Genomic DNA, 25691 nt, shown 5'->3' on the forward strand with positions numbered 1-25691 from the left:
ATGATACAGAATACATGGTGTTTGCTATGTTAGGAAATTACCTCTAAACAGTGGGAGAAAATATTAAGAAAAAAAGCAGGAAATGACATGTTGTCAAATATAAGATAATATAGTATAGATAATAAGCACTATAGACAATACATTTTATATTTATCAGCATCAGAATCCAGTTTTCACTTTTGCCACTGAGCATATCGTATCAAAACACATTAATTCATTCAATCGGCACATCCTTAAGTAGCTACAATGGACCAGATACTTCTGTTCAGACGTGGACAAAACTGGTAAGAATTCTTCCCCTCCTGGAAGGGGAACACCAAGTAGTGTTAGAGACAGACTTTTAGCAAATAAGAATAAATAAATAAATAAATATAAATAATTACATACATAAATAAATACATAAATACATAAACAAATACATAAATAGACTTCGATTAACGGTCCTGTGGACAATGGACAGTGGTACTTATTTAGATTAGAGGAGCAGGCAAGACCTCTTAAAAGAAGTGACAAATACAATGATACCTGAATAATAAGCTGAACTTGCCAAAGGGAAGTGTCTAGGGAGACAAGGCTCCAAGGTAGTACTGGGCCTGGTGGGTTTAAAGAATGAAGAGAAGGGAATTGAGCCTAAAATTCTGCTTCAAGTTGCTTATTGTGGTTTAGGGGGAATATTTGTAATGAATAGGGGCAGCCCCAGGTCATGTGTGATGTAGCTGCGTTGGAAAGATAGCTACATCACTCCATTGGTTAAAGGAATGAGCTGTTGAGTGTTGGGAAATGTGTGAGTATATTTTGTGCTTAGGAAGTGGTGGAACAGGAACATTTTGGGTAGAGGGAGCAGCAGTAGCAAAGTCAAGGATACATGAGACAAACTGATGTTTCAGGAGCTTAGGTTGAGGGTAGGGGAGATGGAAAATGCCGAGATAAACCTGAGAATATAGGCGGGAGACAATTTTGAAGCCACACTGTGTAGCTGGTAGTTTTTTCAGAGGCCATGGAGAATCGCTGTATTGTTTTAAGCAGTGAAGGGCTGTGATCAGATTCTGATTTCTGCAAGTTTATAACACATCAGATTTCTGGGAATGGGGTTTGGAGATCTGCAGTTTTACTAAGCATGCCAAGTGAATCTTGTGCACTACTAAATGTTAAGAGTTACTGTTGCTGTTGTTCAAAGTAGTCTTAAGAATTTTGATAATTAAAAATAAAAAGGAGAATTCCTCATGCAGAGGAGCACAGGGAAACCTTTGGGGGTGTTAGGAATGTTCAACATAGTGATTGTGGTTGTAATGACACAACTATACACATATGTTAAAATGCATCAAAATATACACCTGTAATTGAAAAATGTTATTGCTTATAGATGATACCTTGATTAAGCTATTTTGTTTTCAAAGGCCAGTGGACATGGTGAACAGCAAGGTAGTGTTACCCTTCAAAAGAGGGATGTCATGGGTATACAGAGTCACAAAACTGCAAAGGGATAAATGAAGAAGATAGTAGTAGAAACACCAAATACTCATTTGAAAAGTCAGGTGACATTGAGAAGGAAAGAGACAGGAATGGGAAGACAAGACAGTAGCTTGATAAGGTAGGATGACTGAAGAAAAATTTTCCAGATCACCCATGTAGGTAAAGGAGGTAAAACCAGCAGAGAACAGGAGAATTAAGATGCAGGGAAAAGAAATCATTACTAAGGTAGTTACAATGAATGGGATTCAGAGAATAAATGGCAGAATGAGTCTAATCAATGAGAGACTGCACTTTTCTTCTTCAATAATTGAAACAAAGAAAGCAATAATGAGATCTGCTCCTACATTTTTCCAAAGTACTACTTTTCTCAGTGGTGTAGGAAACCACATTCACGCTTACCCTGCATTCACGTGGACCGGCTCTTTTTTGCCTCCAGTACTAGGACACAATTAAGTCTCTTCACTTGTTTCCACAAAGAATCCACTTTCAACAAGCTCACGGGAGTTAGAGTTTTATTGAATGCCTTGCCTTTGATATGGTGATCATGAGCAGACGTTCAAATCTATTCGTCATGAATTAAATTCCCCAGGCAACACTGTGCTGCTCTCCCAACTCTGGGAGAATGGGGGCTACTATCCTGCAGTAGACAGACCTGGATTTGAATCCAGACTCCACTTCTTACCAGTTACAGGCTTTTTTGAGCTTCTATTTGCAGGATTTTGAATAGATAGCACATGTGGAGTACACTCCCAGGTAAGCATTCAATAAACAACACCTGTAAGGACAACGATGAAGAAGAAAAAGAGCAAAGGAGAAGGAGAAGGAAGAGAAGAAGCAGCAGCAGCAGCAGCCACCTCGTCCTGTAGCTGACAGGTGGTAGGCTCTCAAGTTAGCACACACAAGCACAATCATTATTAACGTTAGTATAGCATAATATTATTTCAATATAAAGCAAAGGTTTTTATGCTGACATATGTTCACACAAAGAAAAAGATAAAGTGAGTATGTGTAGGCGAGTTGTTAAGGGGGTAAATCCTATGGGTTTCCATCATAAGGAGGAATTTTTCCCCCCTTTTTCTTTTTACTGTAGCTATACAAGAATATGGATGTTAGCAAACCTATTGTGGTAATCATTCCACAATATATGTAAATCAAACTAGCATGCTGTATGCCTTAAACTTATACAGGGATGTTTGTCAATCACTTCCCAATAAAACTGGGGAAAAAAGTATGAGAGAACAAAGGTGCATTTTTTTCCATCTCTTTAAATTAGCAAGCTTAATGGCAACTAGAGATAAAACTCACATTTGAAAGAGGGGCTATAATCACAGCACTCTGTCCATTTCCAGAAAGATATACTGGAGTCATTAGGAAACTGAGGTCAGAAGATAATGTGACCCATAAACTACTTCTCCTAAAATTATTTGTAATGAACATGGACATGGTTTTCTGGTAAATACAAGTGTGAACTATTATCAAATATCAAGCCATGCTAATTCCATGACTAGCTAGGATGTGAAAGGTAAACCTTCCACAAGACTTTTGACCCTGTAGAAAAATGTAAATGTGAATTGTTCTCTGGATTGGTACAGATATAAACCCCAGGATTCTTTGGGGGGTGTTTTTTTTTTTTGAAATTTTCTTAATATTTATTTATTTTTTGAGAGAGAGAAAGGGAGACAGAACAAGCAGGGGAGGGGCAGGCTCTTCACTGACAGCAGAGAGCCAGATGTGGGGCTCGAACCCCTGAACCATGAGATCATGACCTGAGCCAAAGTCAGACACTCAACTGATCGAGCCACCCAAGTGCCCCGGGGATGGGTTTTTATTTCATAAAGAAGTTTTGGTATTTAAAGAATACTTCATAACAGACCCCATACTTCAAGGAATCTATAGTTGACAGAATAAACAATGAAGGCAAATGACACAGTTTAACACAAATAGCACCTTACCTATAAATACCACTTATGACAGAGGCCAGCCCATCTTTGCAGGAAGAACTTTTTGTCAAATTCTCAATTAGTCATGCAATTATTCAAAGATTAAAGGTCTTAAATGTCTCACTATTAAGGTGTATGTGCAATATTATTATTTCTAACAACACTAACCAACGACCAGGTAAAGGCAAGTTAGCACCATCTAGCATGGAGAAGCATGCACATGATTTTTCAACCCTCCTTTGGTTTTCTTGGTTGAAACCATCTTTTAGATGTTTATTAAGGCACTAATTGATTCAAAGATGTTATGTACTTTCCCTTAATAATTACTGATATTATATTATAAAAAATTGTTTTCATTTTAGATGCATGCTTCAGAAATATAAATTCATCACATTTTAGGTGTACATAATTAGGTTTAACTGTGAAAATAAACTTGCAAATTCTTATTTTCTTGTCAAATACGATTTCTAGTATATTCAGATTTCTACTGTATCTTTTTTGTTGTTTTTCCTATATTCCAGCTTTCCTCTCTATTTCTGTTTAAAAATTCTAACACAGAATTTCATGCCAGAAAAAAATTTTTTTCTCCTGAAGCTGGAAGAAATCATTTCAAGTTTCAAGACTGTGAAAATTGACTATGCCTGACTTTTTCCAAATTGTCTCGTAATGCTTTTTGCCAGGCAGATTCTAGGACCAGTTAGTTTATGATCAAAACTTACAGATGGTACTTACAGAAGACTAGCCAGTAGGGCATTTTTCAAGAATGTCAAGATCAAAAACTATAATTAAAGGTTATTTTGGGAAAAGCCAGCGTCCCCATCACTAACTCTACAGGAGAAAAAAAAGAAGAAACGATTTTGTGACAAAGTAATTGCTGACAAAAATATTGTAACCCAATATGTCATTTGAAAACAATTGAATTTCTGGTCTTTTCATTGGGGAACTTTAGCTTGGAAAGTGATAGTTAGGGTTATAGTGTATAATGCTGACTTTTCCTTAAGATCATAGGTTATTTCACAGCTGTCATCTTCCCTGTCACCAGTTACTGTAGCTCATCCTTACTGGTTGATATCTTTATGCCAAACCCTCATAACATTTAATCACCACAGGCCGAGATCACATGATGGTAAACCTATGATGAAATTTTTACCTCTTAACAACATACAAGTGAAAATTTTATGCACTGAGGCAAAAGCAGGAAAATAATGAATATCTATAGTTTAATTTCCATGCATCACTGCTTGTGGCAGTGAAATAAATACCAGGGTGAAGTAATAGAGTAGTTAGAGGAATGGGCTAGAGGTTTAAAGAAGAGAATTAATATCCATGATTAAAATTGCATGTATCATTGCCAACGGCTGTGAAAATATGTCAATTGCATGACTATGTCTGTTTCAGTTCCGGAGAAGGAATGTTTAAAATGTAATAATAATTGCTCTGTTTCCTTGCATAAAACAAAGGAAAGTCTTTACTCCAAAGTCTTACTGATACTAAATGAATTTCATGGATATCTGTTTTTGAAAATGATCAACTTTAATAGTACATATATTTTTATGTACTGGTAAGTAGTTTGGTTTTTCAATCTCTTTTTTATTTTAAAAAACAACCTAATGTTGCATATCTACAGGTTCATCTTTTTTTTTCTTACTTATACTGTAAATTCTAGATAGCAATTCTATAATTATAATTTAATTAGTCCTTGAATTAATATTTGTAGTTCAAGTTTATACTCCTTGACAATGATGATGACTTTATAATATCACATTGCTACAAAAAATGGCACAGTATATTTTCAATATTTTTTATTATGGGTTAGGTTTTTGTAAGTAATAACTGTATATATCCTTAAATTGTAACATGTAAAATGTTCACATGACAGACAACTTATTGGGGTAAATTAAGAATGTGTGATTGGTTTCTCTGAGAATTCATCTGATTTTTAGAACTACTACAGATGACACTTTGAAAAAGTATTGCTACTTTTCATATTCCCTACATTTCAGATGTCCTGACCTTCACAGTTGAAGTGAAAAATCAGGCTTCCCAACAAAGACTAGTTTGCAATCCTGGAAGAACATTGTTTTAAAAACCACTTAATGTAGTTACTTTTCCGAGAATTCTTAATTTGTTGTCGTTGTTGTTCTAAGTCTGTGAAGTCATCACGGAGCAGAACTCTCAAATGCAAAGCTTTTTAAACATAATGCTTTATTGGCTACAGAAGAGCTAAGATACACTAATTTTCTAGCTATTAGGAAAACAAATCTCAATCTCTCTTTCTCCATCCCCCTTCTCTCTCATACACAGCCTTCCTACAGATTCTTCTTCAGTGTTATGCTTCTGTATTTTGTCCCTTGAATGAGATGAGTACTGTACCCTTTGTTTTGCTCAGAAAGGAGGAACCATGTATTTGGTCAGCACTCAACAAATAATAAGTCATGATGACAAGTACTGAATCCAATTTGAAACTGTAGGGGGATATTTAAGTGGCCCCAAATGTCTGCGTTCTAGGAGTTAATTCCATTTGTGGGAGAGCTGCAATTCCAGATTTTTATGTTCACAAAATAATTCAAATTATTGTCTTCTATTTTTAACTTCTGGATGGGCCGAAGAGATTTTCACACGGAAGATTACAGCCATGGCTTTCACCAAGCTGAAAAACAAGCTTTAATGTGATGATCCACACAAGACCAAACCTGATGAGAAAATGTAGGGTGTTGCTATGGCAATTCCATTCGTTGGAACTTTTCTCTGTTGGCTTCACTCTGTCATTACATTCTAAAAAGAATCGTATGAAAAGGTGTGGTGGCTGTGAAGACAAACGTGAGGCCGAGAAGATGGAGCTTTCTCATCTGTCCTTCCCCAAAAGAGAGAATATCGTCACATTGTAATGCCACCCTAATGTAGTCAGAGGGCTGGCTTAGGAGGTGTCATTCTGAGATTTCACTGAAACCCTGGGGTGTATTTCTTTTTCGCTTAGGTGTCACATTGGCAAGGCCAAGGTTATGAGCAAAATTACAAGGTGAAGGATGCTCAGATTAAACTGAAAGAGGAAACAGAAGCCTTGGCTTCTGAAAGAATGAAGATCTGTTTTGTTGTTAGGTCGTGGTGGTTGTATTGTTTCTTTATTATTATTATTTTTAGTTTTTAGCAGAGGTTTGATATGTTAAAATGTCATTTAAATCCAAGCATCGACAGTGAATGAATCCGTGCGATATCTCTGATGGAGAGGGAGATTTATTAATTCACCTGATGTCATTTCTTTCCAGATAGACCTTCTTTTCAGGGGTTATAATCAATCCAACTGTTTACAACAACAACCTCAGAATCTCATTACAGGCATTGTCTCCAGCACTTTTTTTCTGATTAATTATCACTTAAACTCTTCACAAACAACCCTCTGAGGTAGATTTATTATCAACTCCATTTTGCACATGAAGAAAAGGAGATTTAGAGCGAAAATGTAATGGCTTAGGTCAACCATCTAGAAAAAAGGACATCAAGAATTTGAATGCAGAACCAAGATCTTATGTGGTATTAAACTGAACGAACTGTGCCACAATCTGATGGGGGAGGGGATTCGTAGGCAACTTACTAATGAGTAGGAAAAACTGAATTTTTACATTACTGTGAAAACATCCTTTTCCAAGGTAGAAAATACAACCAATCAAGTAAGGCTAAGGAGGTGATGTGTCATGTGATGTATCTTGTGCCTTAAAAATTCACTTTGCAGTTTTAATTCAACAGTAATAATTTATGGAGATTTTACCATATGCCGTTAGCACCAAAAGACTTCTAAGACACCAGTTCCTGCCTCTGAAGAATTTATCAGTTACTGGGAGAACACAGTCAACAAATAAAGTAGGGGTTTAGAAGTGAACCAATTAGAAGTGAACGTAGTGTATTTACCTGTAAGACAGAGGATATGAATTAGTGGCACGATGGCTGGTAAGACCCTCAGACATGTTTAATTTGACCCACCCAATGTGGTTTTGAACATTTTATTCAATGACCACATTTAAAAATTGAGAGATTTCACACAAAATTTGAATTTTCTCTTTAAAAAATCCAAATATCTGTGAACACAGAATTCATATTCCTAGTTGGCAATAATTGGCTGGAGCTCATAGAAAGTGTCTGCTTTAAGAGTGGTCTGCAGTCTCTAGTTTTTAATATTCCCCACCCCTACTCTCTCCCTGACACTGAAGTTCAGTGACAACTGTCATTCATCATAAAGCTTGTACCTTGTCTTTCTTATGTCTGTTTATATATGCTGCTTACCTGGCCTGTATAAACTTTTGAGGTGGTGACTTTTGCTGTAAGGACACCAAAAGGTATTTGAAATACATATGAGTAATAGTTAATAACAAAAAGAACACCATTCAGGTGGTCTTTTTTATGTGCTTTTGTGATATTCTATGGATGTACTTGAATAGCTAGAGATGAGAACTGGGATATGAATTGAAGTTGCCACTACTACTGAGTTTTTTCAGAGGTATGATTTATTGCAAAACTATTTTCACGTATCTAATCTGGAGAGGATGTAGGTCATTAAGGTGCCCAGGTATGGGGGTGCCTGGGTGGCTGAGTTGGTTGAGCATCCAACTGTTGATTTGGGCTCAGGTCACTGTCATGCGGTTTGGGGGTTCGAGCCCTGTGAGCTCTGTGCTCACAGTTCGGAGCCTGTTTGAGATTCTCTCTCTCCCTCTCTCTCTCTGCCCCTCCCTTGCTCATTCTCTCTCTCTCTCTCTCTCTCTCTCTCTCAAAATAAAATAAATAAAACTTAAAAAAAAAAGATGCCCAGGTGTGGGTGTGATGTATAAACATTTCAGATAAGCAGGCACAATTTATGTGCAAAGAAGATTCCAGTTGGAGAGTCAGATTAAGTAGATGAAAGATGGAATAGAGAGCTAGAATGAGTAAGAGAGAGAGAGAGAGAGAGAGAGAGAGAGAGAGAGAGGTATGGATGGGGGGAGAGATTTTAAAAGTTGTGAGATTATAGCTCCTCAAGTCCTTAAGCATTGCCTAAAGCCTTGGCCCTTTCCACCATTCATCCAGTAGCTTCTGATAAAATGGACTATGAGGTTTTTTTTTTCTCTTGCTTTTATCTCTGCTTGGAATGACTTCTTTCTCTGCAAATCTTTAATCCATCTGATATTCTCTTACTCTTACATTTTAACACCTGGTTCAAGAGGCTCATATTCTACTAAGCATTTTTGTTGCCCTTTAGAGAAAAATAATGTATTCCTTTACACTACAAATACCTTGTATATGCTTCATTTATTAGACTTAACTACATCCCATTGAAATTATGTACTTATATGCCTGTCTTCCCTAGCAGACTTTGAATTTTTGGGAAGGTGCCATGTTTTACTTATCTTTGTATCTCTATCTCCCAGCATGGTATAATAAATATTTGTTGAATAAGTAAATAAATACATTCTCAAAAGGGAGCCAGATTAAAGTATTTCACTACAATTTTCTTGACCTACTGACTAATCACATAATCTTCAGAAGCCAACATTTCACTCAAAATGACTACTTTACATATGTAATTATTAATCCAATTGATAAAAATTGTGATAACATTCTGAAGTCGTGTGTATGTGGTTTGTGTATACACCCATATCTATATATATGTATCTATAATTAGTTGAATGTGTTCTTCATCAGGGGTACTAAAGTAGACACTCTGGAGAGCATCTGAGTGAAATTTATTTACATAACTAAATAAGCATTTAATTTCATTATAAAATTTACCAAATACACCTTCTCTATCCAGTCACCCACCAAAGTTACCATGTTCTTTTGAAAGATATCATCATTAAAATATTAACTAAAAAAAGGAAAAACAATTGTTAAGTCCTATCTATAGCACTTGGCATATATATTTTTTGACTTTATTGAAATACAATAAAAAAATGCACATAAGTTTACAGCTCAACTGAACACACTAGTTGTATAAGTAGCTCCCCGGTCAAAAATACATTACCACCAGCTCTCCAAAGCCCCTTATTTCTTCTTTTGTCCATAGATCTCTTGTGAAATTAACCACATTCCAGACTTCTCAAAGCATAGATAAGCTTTTGCCTGTATTTTTAAAGTTTTTTTTTTTTAATGTTTATTTTATTTTTGAGAGAGAGAGACAGAGCACAAGTGGGGGAGTGGCAGAGAGGGAAGTAGACACAGAATCTAAAGCAGGCTCTAGGCTCTGAGCTGTCAGCACAGAACTCAGTGTGGGGCTGAACCCACAAGCCGTGAGATCACGACCTGAGCTGAAGTCGGACGCTTAACTGATTAAGCCACCCAGGTGCCCCAGCTTTTGTCTGTTTTTAATAATTGGAATGTTTGCTACATTTAAAACTTACTGCTTACACAATGCATGCATTATGACTACATAAAAAAAAGCATCTATTCTTAATTCTGCAGAGTTACAAAGGTGGAGAAGACATAATCTTGAGATTCCAGAAGCTTATCTCGTGGAGGAGGTAACACATAACCAAATACCTATGGACACAGTAGATGGTAAATGAGCTCTGAGTGACAGCAGAGTCTTAAAAAAGGAATCTCTCATCTGGCTTCATACAAAGTGTGGAATCACTACTGAGGTTCTGAAAAATGCATGATTTTAACAATACATTTCTTTCAGGTTGGTGGAAAGAAAGCTATTTACATCTCCATTATTGTGATAAGTTTATCTCATGGATAGATGTAGATCTCTGTAATCTTCTCTCTGATAGAAGCCTCTTAGATCATATTAAAGACGGGTTCAAGGAGAAAAGCTGGCAATGGGCAGGATGGCAAAACACCCTCGGGTTTTTCTTTGGAGGAACTACCATGGTAATTGGTGACCAGAAAAATGCATCATGGCTGAGTTTTAAAACTACCCTTTCATATGGATGAGAAGTTATACAATGCTAGAAGAATGCTGCTAGGGAGTAATTTTCTGTGGGATTGCCTGGTGTTGAGCTTGCACGTAAAAAGTCTTCTAGGTTACAGAGATAATAAGCAAGGTGGGTCGATAGTCTCTGAGAGGCAGAATAGCCATTGGGGACTAGGAGTGTAAACTCATGAATATGATACACTATTTTTCAGAAATGCCTTCTTTATGCTTCGATGAAAAAGTAATGCCTTTTGTCAAATCCTCTTTCTTGGAAACAGAGGGGTCCCCACTCTATTAAACAGTTGTCTGCCTTAGAATCAGTTTAATCTCCTAAATTAAAGTATCTCATCACCCAGAGCCTTACACAGTACTTTGGGCTGGGTCTCATTAGGCAATGCTTTCCTTTACGGGTTACTTGCTTCAATAGTTTGCCATTCCTGTCTTTACTCTGGTATCAGCTCAGGAAGCCATTTGTTTATCTTTCCTCTCACTGTAACCAAAACAATTCCCTTAACAAAAATTCTCTTCTCAAGAAACTCTAACTAGTATTGGAGAAAAACTGCTCTCTCACATAAAGTAGAATGTTCAGAGGCCATACTATTATTGCATAATGTTCCAAGAACAGTAGAATTTGGCCATAACTGTGCATTTATTTTGGTTTCAAAAAATCAACAGGCTGAATCCCGTCAAAACTCCAAAGGACTCAGGTTCCCAGAGTCATGGTAGAGAAGAAGTCTGGTCAGGATGGGAACAGGGCCTTAGGATGAGCGTCCCCAGGGCATAATAAGAAAAGAACCATATGCAGTTGAGCTCAAGCACTCAAGTAACATAATATGACGACATTAACTTAATGGCACAAAGTGAACAAACCTCTTCTCCCTTGAGTCTTGGAAATGGATGTTCCCTCAGCATATAAGAGAAAGTGCTTCCTCTGTGCCTTTTTGGATAGTCTGTCCCAGGACTGCCTTAGGGAGGATTGCTTTCTCTAAGCCCCAAGTCATATAAACACTAGTTCTTAGGTTCATTTGAAGGATGTGTTAAAAATAAAGTTACTTTGCGGTATAGTCTCAATTATGGAAAAACAAAAACTATATATTTATATAGTTTTAGAGAAAGGAACACACACACACACACACACACACACACACACTAAAGAAAGAAAGAAAATACACCCAGGGATTCTTCTTTCTTGTTTGAGTGTATCAACATGAATTTTATTCTTTTTTTAAAATGTTTATTTATTTTTGAGAGAGATGAGTGCAAGGCCAAGGGCAGGTGCAGAGAGAGAGGGGGACAGAGGATCCGAAGTGGGCTCCTCACTGACAGCAGAGAGCCTGATGCAGGGACTGCACTCATGAACCACGAGATCATGACCTGAGACAAAGTTGGAAGCTTAACAATTGGGCACCCAGGTGTCCCAACATGAAGTTTTTTCTTAAATCCATCTATAATTTTCCAATTTTATACATCAATATTACTTCTACAAACTGAAGTGAAACCAAAACTGTTATTAAAAAAATATGAACCAATGAGTTATTAGAGATTTTAATTTGAACTCTGGGGAATGATCAGTAGTTGTGGACCTGTCTAGGCTCACAGCAACATTATTAAAATAGGTCAAGATTGGGGTGTTCCAGAAAGGCAGGGAGAGGTGAGAGAATCCTTGCTCTGTACACTTCCTCTGCTGTACAAAATGTAGCAACTGAGTTAACTTAAATCTAGATATTGACTCATGTGTTTCTTATTTGTCTTTCATCTCCTTGAGATAAACTTGTAGCCCTAGTAAAGATCTAGTACTAATCAATGCATATTCATTAATAAACGATTGAAGGAATGGATGAATTGAAAGCATAAATGAATGACTGAATTTCCCAACAACCCCTGGTGAGGTTTTCTAAATGTTCTACACTCTGTCCTCCAACAACTGCAGATTCTAAATTCACAATTTGATTTAGAAAAATGCAGAGTTGGTGTTTCTTGATATCTTTGATTTCTTTAATTCCTTCTCAGAAGTACATATTATCTGTTCTTAGTTTCTATTACATCTACCTAAAACAGAAGTTTCTGGTAAAGTATACAGTAACTTTCACTGTAGGAAAATGTGCACTATTTGAGAGTATAGATTAGATGACAGCAATTACACTTGGGAAAATTTATTTATAAAATCAAATCAGTCTGTCTTATGAATCAAAATAGTCATGGTCAGTGCAGATGGAAAAAGAAATTGTATCATATATCTTGGACCAAGAGCCAATGATGTAATGATATAAAAATTAGTCAGTTTTTTAATAAGATACTGTATTAGTGTTTTACATATACAATTAAATTATGAGATCTTCAAGGAGTAGGTGAATTACTAAAAATAATATAAAAATCTACATAATATTAGGTAATTGAGATAGAATAATACAGAGTCATTCACTTTCTTTTTCAGAGTTGTTCACTTTTCAAAATTTATTTATCCATTATCCAATTGTAGTAGAAGAAAGCATCATCAGGTATGTATTAGTATTTCAGGAATAAAACAACACCAGGAAGAAGTAATTTGAGCAGCAGAACAATATTTTATGAGGATGTCTCCTTGTCTCCTTTTTTTCAGAAAGTGTTCCTGGTACTGATCTGATTTTCCAAGGAATCTATGACTCAAAACTAGATCAGGATGCCTGCTTTCAAGTTCATCAGATTTCTGGTTGCTCAGTCATCAAGGTCCTGTTAAGGTGTCAGGGACGTCACTTACCACTTATGAATGCAAACCAACTGATTGTGTTCCTTATCTGCTGAGTAGTACTTACAAGAGGGGTAGATTTTGAGACTGATTTTCCGGAGAAAGTTGATATTTTCATAGAAATTGAATAAATTCCATTCATCTACAGTGAAAAGTTGGTTTCTACTCATTACTAAAATTCCCGTGGAAAACAAAAGGAGGAATGGATGGTGAAGTCACAGGTACCTTTTACTTTCTCTTAATTGTACATTTGCCCTACAAAGACCTTTATTAGTAATCTGTTCTTCAGGATTTATCACAAAATCTCCTGCTTCTGTAGGAAGGGGATTTTCTCAATTCCTGGACTATTTATGTGATAAATGAGCATGAACCTCTCCGTGACATGTCTATTATCGAATTGAACTGTTATTTAAATCTTGCATTGCCATTTAATTTCTCATTTATGTATGTTTTATCTCTGCAACTGAATTGTAAGGTTTGGGAAGGTCATAGAACATATATCCTATTTTCTATTCTGCCCACGTGTCTTTCATAGTCTTTGGTAGGTACTCAATAAATATTGATGGATAGGATAAGATTCAGCTGAAAATACCAAACCTGGGCCTTGCCTGTCAGCTCTCGGTTCAGTTCTATGACTTGCAAATTTAATTTTGAGTGAGTACAAAGTACTCACTTACTCTGCAAAATAAAAAACTGTGCATATTTGAAAAGAATCTATCTTCTGCTGGTGACATCAAAATTCTAGATTTTCTTTCTCTCTGAAAGGCCCAAATAATTTGCACATTTCTACTACATTAATTTAAAAGAACTGTAATTTTAAAGCAACATTTCAAATACACATACCCTGCAAATTTGTTTTATAATAGGACATCTCTGCTTAGTTAGGATGGGTTTTACACTACAGGGAATTAGTGAATTTTACATGAGAATTATGAACCCATCAGTGTTAAGTACCAACAGCCTCCTAATTTGAATTAATATTCAATAAAAATTACATCCAGAAGACAGATGAAATTTTTTAATTAGTTTGTTTGCATTATATGGGTAAAAGCTAAAGGTAAAACCAAATAGTATTAGGGCAGGGCTGAGTCTTCCGTTTACCGAAGAAAAAATAGTCTGTTTCAAATAAATAGTCAATTTGCTAAATGCTTACTTTATGTCCAACTGGCAAATTACCTTAACAATTAGGTATTTTCTTACTAATGTAGAGGAGCATTCAGGCAAGAAGTTTCAAGTACAACATACCAATATAGCATTGTGCCATAGTTCTGTAAGGCAGCTGCCATACTGTATCAGGTGAGGCATTTAATCCCAGCAGACAGGAAAAAAATATACTGTGTCCAATCAAAGAGTGATAAATTTGTTCTTACAGTATCACTTTAACATTTTCAAGCCAAATAATATTATGCAATCAAAGATACCAAATTGGCGTAAACCATTCATTTACAGGAACTGAAATAGGAAACTAGAATTAGAGACTTGAAAAACAGAAACTTTATACTTAACAGCCTTAAATATGCCTTTTCCTTCTCTTTCTCTGCAACAAAAAAGCTTTACAACAGCATCCTACCTTAGTGGTATCAAAACAGAGGGCAAGGGGATGGGCAAGGGGGTGCTAATAGTTGCTTAAGCAATAAAAAAATTCACGATACTGTATTGTGGTTTAAAAAAATGACTGTCCATATTTATGCTGATGAAATGCTGAAAGGCCTAACTTTTGGATGTTTTTTAGACTATGCAGTTTTTCCATATTTTTAAATAAAAAATACGGGGAATCAGCAAAATTATGGAGTGTATTACAGTGCCCATTACGTACTTCCAGGATTTGATTTAGAGAAAAATTAAAGCCAAGTGGCTTTGATAAAACAGAAATTTAACTCAGAATGAATGGCCATTTTATGCTTTTTTTTTTTAATGATGAGCTTTTGAAAAGCTCTGTTTTAAAAGAGATATATTTTCTATTTAAATGTGCAAAAAAGATACTAGGAAAATGGCAAAGCTTTGGAAATAAGACAACAGAATCCCCATATATTGCCTTTGTTTTGTCATTTTGTTTGTAAGCCACTATTCATTTAGATTTAAAGGCTGAAATACTGCCCAATAATCTTTCAGCTTCAGATTCCTCCTCCTAATTGCTATACATATACTGACATCTACCTTTTACTGTAATTTAGCTATTTTCTTTTGTTCTTTGCTATCTTAAAAAAAGAAAAATTATCTTAAAATTATTTTTCTTTCTGTAGGCATAAAAAGTTTTCAGTTCCTGTACTATTCTGGAAAAAAAATGAATCAAAATGATAGCCTAGATTAGAAATAATTATTTAAATTGCCTCAGTTTCAGGAAATTGAAAAAGACAAAGCATATTTTCATTTAATACTATCTCATTTTAAACAAGCTCCTTTAGGAATCTTGGCTACAACCTGCCTGACCAATGTCCACTAGATGACACTGTTGTATAAGCACAATGAGAGGCCATAGCTTCGACAATAACTAATTTATCATATATATATATATATATATATATATATATATATATACACACATATATATATATATTTAGATATTGTCAGTGTCTCTTTTTCAAGATGAAGCTGGCTTAGCATTTTTAATTGGATGTGGCTGATAATTACAACTTCATATAATTTAAAGTAAAGCTACCTTCAAAGGTTAAAACGTAGGGAAAAAAGAAACATCTATTTCATAGCATGCATTTTTGCAATAAAATCTTTCAAAACCTGTATATTTCACAGTTAAAATAGACTATATTATGAATTGTAAATTGTGCCATTTTAAATCGAGTGACAATGATTGGACTGACAACGTTGGTTTTCAAGTAGTGTTTTGTCAGTAATCTCTCTTTCTCTCTCTCCCTTCCTTCGTGTCTTTTCAATTCTCTTTTTCTTCCCTTCTTGATTCTGGACTGGGAGCCATTCCACTGCGGTGCCAAAGTCAGGGGAAGAATCAATAGTCTTAAGCTAACAGCCACTATGCCACATTGTTGCCAAGCCAGGAAACTTCAGCCTCAGGAAAAAAACCAAAAAAACAAAAAACAAAAAAAACCCACAATCTTGATGCACTTGTGTAGACAGAGCCATTGAAGGAAACTGACTGCCTGGAATTGTACACGTATTTCAGGACATAGAGGTTTTCCTGTAAAAACCACTCTTTGAAGATAAAATGTAGATGATTGAGATTTTCCCTGATATTAGGATTCCTTTGTAATAACTTATTCTTATAGTGATGCTCAAAATCAGTGTGACATTAAGTTTATTTTCTGTGGCTTTAATTTAATAAGAATGTTGAAGTAGAAAGCATCCATGCTCTCTACTCTACATCACATATACTAATCTCATGCTCTTTACCTGAAAATCTCAGAGGAGGGGCCAGGCCTAAAAGGAAATTACTCCAAGTGTGAGTGGTGATAGAAGTGTTTTATGGTATGTCTCAGAGGGAAGCAACAGACATGTCACGTTGTTTGTTTGGGTTTTTTTTTTTTCCCTTGTTTTAAGCCAGGAATGCTGGAGCTAGGAAAGCAGAGTGAGAGCTGCCCTGCCCTTCTGTGAAAAGGCCACAACCCGCTGTAGTACCTGAACTCAGCAAAACAGGCTACATACCTTGAGTTCTGAGTTTTCACTAGACTATGTTTTGCCAACATGATCTGTGAACAAAAATACCAGAGTACGCCATTACATCTCTGACAAGGTATAGAAAAGGGACCTGCACACTAAAATTTGTTTGCAAACACATGGCCATCATGCTTAAACACCTGAACATCCTCTCAATGTGTGGACAGTGGGAATTTCGATCAGGTGAACCTCACACATACTTCATTTCCTTTTCTTCCTCTTTTTTCACTTCTCCGATTCACTTCTCTTCTATGATTTCTTTCTTGCTTTTTTTCTCCTTCTGCTTACTCCAAAAGGAAAACTGTTCCCTCTAACCTTAACTGAAAACTATAATATTACAGATAGAGGGACTTTTATAAAACCAGCTCTTCCACCATAGGCACATTATATAATCACAGCCAGCCTCAGATTTGCCCCCACAAAATTCTGCATAGGTTATTGAGAAGACCAAATGAGATTATAATATTTGCGAACTACATGGCAAATTTTGACAGAGAGGAGGTGTGCTGACCTATAGAAAGCTTCCTTAAAAAACAAAGTGCTTTCAGGGGAAGTGGATGTTAAGGAAAGAATCCAATTCAGTGGTAGACTATAAAGTCATGTTGCTTCAAGTCTAGATAGAAAGCAAGGATGTAGAGACAGGTGTGGAAGAAACTAGAAAGTATCATCAAGCTGGGGAGAAGAGGATCTGGAAATGGTGTTACAGGAAAACAGAACAAAGAAGGGGTAATACTATGACAAAAGGCATTACCATTTTTTGAGTACATGTTGGATACTAAGGCACATTTCTCATTTAATTCTCACAAAACTCTTATCAAAAGTTTTTATTAGCACCTAGTTTTTTCTAGTGGTGGCAACAGAGGCTCATAGACTTCAAGTGTCAAGTCTAAGGTACTCTTGGCTCCTAAATGGTAAAGCCTGTGAAATTTCCAAAGTACCTTACACTGCCATCAGACCACCCCACTCTACCAACACTTTACAGAGAGAGCAGACGGGACTCCAATTTCCACCTTCCTGCAATCCCATACTGATAAATGTGGCATTCGGAAATTTTATATGAACATTCATAATGCATTTTCCTCCAGGAATAAGGCTTGTGATGCTGGGTAGTTATTCAACCTTTTAAATCAAAAGCTTATTTATTTTCAAATGTAGCTGATCTACATGTTCAGAACCTGTATTCTGTAGTAGCACAAGGCAGTCTATAGAAAATTATCCTTTATTAATTAAAATGAGAAATTTAAAAGTATACGACTCTTTAATACTTTTACTACTTTCTACCACTTTAACCACAATGGAGAGAATTCATGTCTCTAATCCTCACCCCATGGATAGATTTAAGATATGTGAAAGTGAAGGTGAGGGATGGACTTCTCAAAATATGTAGGGGATGCTGCAGTACCCATCACCACACATGGCTAATTGCAAGCCATTTGTTAGGTGGGTGACCTTGTGATGGAAAATGAAGGCACGTTTTGGCAGACATATATTCCATGAGACTCAGAAGTTCAATTAAATACACAGATACAATAAATTTAGTTCCCATAATAATGCAATGTCCCTTTTGAGATCTGAGATGTCCCGGCTTGGCCTTTCCCCCTTTCCTAGCCTGCATGAACATGTCTGAAATATGAACTCTGGATTTCTTACCATTGAATTACTGTAACACATTTAGCAAAAGGCAACATGAATTCAGTAGTTGTTTATAAAACTGAACATATTGTCCTCCTCTTCCCCACACATATATCTTGGTGCCAAATGTTAGATCTTAAATGTGTCCACCAGCTTAGTGTACAAGGCTTGGAGATAGGACAAGTATTTTCATTAAGACTTCCTCCATTCTGTGGCTCTTACAGCAATGCCCTGTCATATTCTTTCCTCTTATGATAGACCTGTGCAGTGGTGATGATTGCACCAGTGGCTTGGATTCATCATTTATTCTCAGTCCACTGTTCACTATCATTGCACATGAGAGGAAAGCTAACTGATACTTGCTAGTTAAATTTTTTTCTATCTCCAGCCAAATATCTTTGGTAATGCATCTCGTGCCTCCAGTTTCCAGCCTCCACTAACATTTTCCATTCATTCTGCTGTATCCTTCCTTCTGACATTACCTATAGTCTACGATCATTTACTTTTCTGATTAAAATTTTCGCTTATCTCCCTATCTAGAAGGCCACAAGGCCCAACAAAATGTTGGGAATTTAAAATAATAAGGATAGCTATGTAATCCTAAAAGATGTGGCTCTGTTCCCACTTGCCTATTATTTTCTGACTAGGTTACCTAAAGACTTAAAAATTATAATTTAGTATATGTGACAGGATCTCTGGGCTGCTGAACGTAGAGGTGAGATGTTGTCCAGGACATAGAAAGGGTTTAACTACAGTTGCTCCATTGTAAATGTGGGCTTTTAACTACCTTCTGTATTGAACAAGGCATTTCCTAGGACTGGATTCCATGCTTTTGCCTTTGGTTAAGAAACAATGCTCTGTGTTTACAGAGAGACTTTTCTAGGGCCAATTATATCCTAGGACATTAAATAGGTTCTTCCATCTCTTTGTTCAGAATGACATTATTCCATGATCTTTGCAGTCAGAGAATTCAGATTTTACGTGAAAGAGAAATTATTTTCAGCAAAATGCTACCGATTTTAAAGCAGCACAAGTGTCCAAATGAGTAAGTAATCCTACTTAAATACAGAGAGATGAGCATGGACCGGTCTTTGCCTCCAGAACACATGGTGACGTGCTTTTTTAAAAAGTTAAAACATTTTAGAAACTAAAGCTTTATCTTGCTCTTTCATACACATATTGCTAATTTCTTGGTAATGTGTCTAATTTGAACAGGAAGGAAATGATTAAGTATCTTTTTATCAATTATCAGAAGATGTATATGACTATAAATTGCTCTTATTAAACTAGCAAGACAAGGTCAAGTGTTGGCAGCTTGAACTCACAACCCAGAGACCAAGACACAAGTTGAGATCAAGAGTCAGATGCTCAACCAACTGAGCCACACAGGCAATCCTGGTGGTAGACCTTCTGGTCCAAAAGAAGTAACCCCTTGATATTTCCTAGTCCTTCCCTTAATAATTATTTCTAATTAATCCATTATATATTTCGCTTATTTTTCTGTTTTATTGTTTGTCTCTCTCATTAACATGTAACCTCCATGGGTGCAGAGATTTTAGTTTATGTTGTTCATCAGTGTTATTTCCTGTAAAAATGTGCCAGGTACATAGTAGGTATATGATAAATATTTGTAACATGAAAGACTGGATGAGATGCTAAGATTCTTTTCTATTTCCAAGTTCTCAGAAACTATAAAAAAATGTAGTAATCCTATACATTAATAAAAAGGTTACTGATTTTATTAAATAACATGCAAATCTTACACAGAAAAGGAATCTTTAACTATCCTTGCTGGACTTCTTTGATTTAACTTTTGAGCATTTGGGCATCAACAGTGCCATTGCACTCTAGTTCCCAGATTTAAGGTATAAAGAAAAATATCAATTGCTAAAAAAAAAAAAAAAAAGAAGAAAAGAAAAGAAAACAAAAGAGCATTTACTTTGTTTCTTTCCTGACTATTCAGATTTCGTGTAAAAAGAAAATGGAGACCCTTTTGTCTACTCCACAAACATTTACTGAGCACTCACTCTCTGTCAGGCACTTGGTAAGCACTGGGAGGAAAATCTGTCCTGGAAGAATTCAGTTACACACGAGAGATACAGACACTATTAAGCCTCTTTATATGTTCTTTTCTCAGAGCTCAGAATGGAAATGACATGTGCATTTAGATGTAGTTGTGTTACGAAGCTCTGCTCCTTCAAAAGGCTTGCTAGCACGTTGGTAGGCTGATGAAATAAGCGGTGGCTGAAATATCTTCACAGACTTTAACTGATTACCTATAATATGCCAAACACTGCAAAGATTTAAGGGTATCTTCAAACTCTGGGAAAGGATGCAGACTTGTAAACAGATCATTGTAACGGTGTACGGGCACCTATCCACAAGTTGCAGTGGAAGTGGAATGGAAACAGAGGTCCACTCTGATTCAGAGAGTGGGGTCAGGGACAGCATCCTAGTCAGGATCCTAACAAGAAACCACAGGCACCCTCAGATTGAATAATTATAGAAAAGGCTTTTAAAGTAACTATTTACTGAAAGGTGAGTAACGGTAGGGAAACAAGATAGGGCAATATGCAAGAGGTCATTATATCCCAGCCTTCATGGAGTAGGGGGAGATAGAAATTCCTGTGTCCTGGAATTGAAAGAGTTGATTGGAAAAAATCTGCTTAACAGGAGTTGTGGTCTTCAGTTCAGGGATGAAGCCAGCCCTCGCCAACCCCAGCAAGAAAGCTGAGGAGATTAAACCCTCACCTCACTCTCCTCCTTTCCTCTGATCTTCTGCTCGTACTCATACTGGCTGATCCCAAGCAGAAGGCAAAGAGCAAATGAGTCCATTGATGATGTCGATACAGGTTAGTTTTCTGAGCCAGAGATCAAAAAGGAGAAGAACCATGAGTCAATGTAGGGTGAACAAAAAATAGCCAGTGGAGAAGGTTTGGATCATAGGACACACTTGAGCTGGGGCTTGAAGGCTGACGAGGAGTTCATTAGCTAGATTAACTGGGTCACTCTGGAGAAGGAATGATGTTTGAAGAGTGTCTTACTGGTGGTGGTGTGGGGACGGGGGTCTATGAAGATTGGAAAATGCAAACTTTGTGTTATTTGGGGAGGATATTCCTTGAATATACTTTTTACTGCCATGAGCTATAGCAAAGAAACTTAACAGAGTCAAAGAGGGTCTTCAAAATTTTGGAACTAAAACCTTTAACTAAAACTAAATACCAGCAGAAGCACTTCTCTGATCTTGAGATTTTAGGAGACTAGTTGAATACCTTTAGTCAGATCTAGGGTGGGGCTGATAGCTGGAAATAATGTTATTTTTATTGTATGATATGAAATCATGAAGTGATGGATGGACACTTAGACATGTGGTCAACAGAAGTCAACAATAGATGGTCAAAAAAACAAACACACAAAAGGCTTTCATCTCAAATTATTTCAGAATATGGTGGATTGTACGTCTCTTGACTGAGAAACTGTTTCTTCATTATACAATTAGCTTGATTCTTTTAGTTCTGATTCTTATGCATGTAGCATTACCATAAAGAGTGGATTTGTGAATATCGTACCCTAGCTTACTTTGGGCAACACAGTGATTTTTCAAACCTTAAAAAAATGAATTCTTACACAGAACTTCAATATATAAATGAGGTAAGAGTTAGAGTTCCCTAGCAGTTTAAATCTTCATTGTTCAGCAGAAAATATTTTATTACTTGTCCCAAATCCTGTAGCACTATCGTGGACCCTTGAGTTTCCTAGAGCAATAGTTTTAGAATCACTGACCTCAAGTTTAGGAAATTATATACAGAGGACGAACTGATGGTTGCCAGAGGGGTGGGGATGGGGGGATGGGCAAAATGGATTCAGGGGAGTGGAGGGTACAAGCTTCCAATTATGGACTGAATAAACCAAGGAGATGAAAGTTAAAGCATATGGAATATAGTCAATGGTAATGTGAGAGCACTGTAAGGTAGCAGATGGTAGCTACAGTTGTGGTGAACATAGCACAACACAGAGAGTTGTTGACTCACTATGCTGTACACCCAAATCTAATGTAACATTGTGCATCAACTAGAGTTCAACAACAAAATTTTTCAAAGGAATACAAAGAATATGTAATTACAAGAAGTGATATGACATCCAGGATTCAAATCTCAGTTTTGAATTAAATTTCCCTCTGGGAAAGCAGGGACACTTTTTGAGGGCAACAGAAATGTTTGTATTGACTTCCCTGCCGCCCTAGCCCCCAGAGGACTGATTCACAAGGTGACTCTGGGCAAGTCACTAAACCTCTTCCTGCTTTAGAATTCTTTTCTGTAAAATGGGGTTGTTAATGGTGACCACGTCCCTCCTTCATCACAGAGATGCTGTGAAGATTAATGAGGTGGTTGTTACTAAAGTCTTTAAAAGATCCTTTGAAGAAAGGCTGTAGATAAGACAAAAAAAACCCACAATATATTTTATTCGATCTTACCCAGTAAATGCTCTGAGAGAGTCCAGAAACAAATACCTAAAACTCTAAGTGGATAGTGTCAGTTCCAATTTACTTCTTTGCTTGGACTGAGGTGGTGCTATTAACACCAACCAGGGATATATACTACTGCTTCCCTGTGCCTGGATGTGCTAAAAGAAGCTGCAGAGATGAGAGCAATGAAGTTAGGAGGCATGTCTAGGCATCTGGGAACTAGTGAGATGAGGTGGAACAGGTGAAGTGGGGAGGGCAGAGGAAAAAAAAAACACCAGCAGGAGCTATCTGAGCACTGCTGGGAAGCAGAGCCATTGACGTATGTGTAAACCAAGAAGGAGCTGGTCACAATATACCAACAGGCTCTGGAAGAATGGCAGTGGTCCCACCCAGGGTGCTGTGAGGGAAGGAAGTCATCCTGATCCCATTTCACAGACGTTGAAACTAGCCAGGGAGGCTCTCTGACCCAGGTGCTTGCGTATCCTGAGCTTTAGCTATCTCACCTACACTGACCTTCATCAGTATGCACAGACAGGATTGTTTTCAGGAGAGGACAACACCATTGTGGCAGTCCCTGATGATGCACCCTCTTCTTTCCACATCCCAGCCTCGAGGTTGGGTTTCCTTTACTTCCAGCCTGAAATATTTCAGTGGCGTTCTAAGTACAGCAGCCTTTGCCTCCCATGTCTTCCTTTCTTCAGCTTCAAACTGGTGCTGGAAAATCATCCTAAAGCAAATCTGACCTCACCTACCTCTGCTCAGAAGCATTTCATCATGCTTCAACATGCATGTCAGCCTTTTTGTGTGGTTTTCAAGGCCCTTCATTATCTGAACCCAACTTGCATCCAGCCCCGAATCTTACCACATCGCTCCACTCTGAACAGCTGTTTCTCGGTACTTTCAGAATTCAATCCACATTCTTCTATTTCAATGCCTTCTCACCTACCAATGTAAATTGCCCTTTCATTTTGGATGTATAAGGAACCAGTGATTATCTTTTAAACCCTAATACAGCTGGCTTTCTAGAGATTCTTCTCAGACTTCCTGGCCCTCTTCTCCTTTAACCTCCCCCACCATACTGCTTCCATAGCAGTCTGTCACTGTATTTTCATTTGGGACACTCACTTTGGGGTCCAAAGTCTAGAGTTCATGATTAGCCCTCATCTATTGTGACTTGGGACAAGTAAGTTAATTTCTTTGAGTCTCAATTTCTTAAACTGTATGTGGAAATAAAATACTTTTAAATGAAATAAAGTATGTAAAAGCCCTCAGTACTGTTCCTGGCACAGAGGAGATACTCGACAAGCACTTACTGAGTACGTGAATGAATGAAGAAAGAAAATAAATTGATGGATTCTGTAATGATACAGCATTCTGACTGTTTTCTGGGAAAAATGGAATCCTTCATTCTTGCTTTTCAGATACAGAAGGAAAAAACATTCTAACAAGGTGTCTCTTACAAGATCAGTGCCAGTCTGCAAGTTGAATGACAGGCCTGTGAAACTTAGAAGTTGCACACAGGAGGAGCCACATGGTTTGAGTGTCCCTGTCCTCTCTCTCCTGTGATGATGCAACTTTCTATTTCTGTATAAAGTCTTTCAGGTTTGTTTACCTCAAGATCCAGTTTCCAGCATTATGTCTGCTTCATTGTTGTCCTTCTTTAAATTCCCTTTCACCAGACAAAGAGAAAAGTTTGGCTTTGAAGTCGCAGGAAGCCACGTTGTCAGTTACCGCCAGAACCCACGGAAGTACACGTGAAAGCAGGCATTAGAGGTGGTGGAGATCAGAGGGCATTTCAAAAGCTGCAGGAGCTATTCAGATTCTCTTCTTTAAAGGGGCTCTGATGCCAGAAGATGGTTGAGGGACTCTTCTGTGCTACTGGTTTGAAATGTATTTGTAGTTTAATCATAGAGAATCCTGATTTAAAATTCCCAGTTTTGGGGTGGGGAGGGGCAAATGTTTTCTGTGTTAGGGCCCTTAGATAGCAGCCCTTCCTGAGGGGCCATATGCCATACTGTTCCACCAGGTCTGCAATTCCTGGGGAGGATTTAGGAGGCAGGAGATAAAAGGAAAAGGAGAAGACGTTTGCTCTATGTATTTTTCTTGCTCCCAAGATAAAGTCATTGCCTCATTGTTGAACTTTGACACCAACATGTGCTGAAGGTCTGGCAGACATTAAGTAAATATTTGCAGATTGATCTGCTGATTTAAAGAAATGCTTCTTTACCGTGTGAGGCAGTGGTATTCTTTTTTCCACGTTACAAATTTAAAGAAAGAAATAAGGTTAGCTATGGGCAAAGCTGTACGAGAGTTTCTCTGACAACTGAGTTTGACAACTGAGAAAGAAAAGGAAGAGGAGAGGTGAATCTCCTGGTTTATGTTTCACTCTGTGCAAAGTGATAAAGTTGAGGCTGAGGCTTATTGAACTAAAACGTTAAGTTGTATGCACAGGAAAATTGAAGAAAGCGAAATGTGCAGTTGCCTCTCTCTAAAAGCCTTTTATGGGCAGGAAAAAAAAAAATGTCCCTGTTGGTCAGTTTCCCTTCCCTCCTAGATGCAGAATTCCCTCCTGCTGCACCCCATGTGACTTTTTCATGTTGTTATTTCAATCATCATAAGTACTTTGCTAGAAGACAGTGATCACTGGGTTAAAAAATGAAAATTGGTATTAAATTTTATTACTTTTGGATGGAATACACTTGAGGAAATAATCCTATAGATCTTTCACACTTGAACTAAGTTTCTCAGTTGGAGAAACAACAACAACAAAACAACATTTTGTCCTTTATTTGCATCACTGTACTATATTCTCTTTTAGGAATTAGGGGGAATATGTCTTGCAGACATAAATCAAAACACACTGGGTTGAAGGGAAACAATGATACGATTCGACTCCAACTTCTTATGTAAACTTATACCATATGATAATGTAGTTGTACTGCATATTCA

At 37.1% G+C, this 25691-nt stretch overlaps 1 protein-coding gene across 1 annotated transcript in view; it reads right to left on the reverse strand.

The window, feature by feature from the left end:
- The window catches only part of LOC128775927 (translation initiation factor IF-2-like), a 497738-nt gene that overhangs the window by 45898 nt on the left and 426149 nt on the right, over positions 1-25691 (reverse strand). The gene's annotated exons all lie outside the window — the stretch shown is intronic.

This window comes from Panthera pardus, unplaced genomic scaffold, assembly GCF_024362965.1.
Source record: "Panthera pardus isolate Hobbes unplaced genomic scaffold, ASM2436296v1 HiC_scaffold_11, whole genome shotgun sequence".
NCBI classification, from domain to species: Eukaryota; Metazoa; Chordata; class Mammalia; order Carnivora; family Felidae; genus Panthera; species Panthera pardus.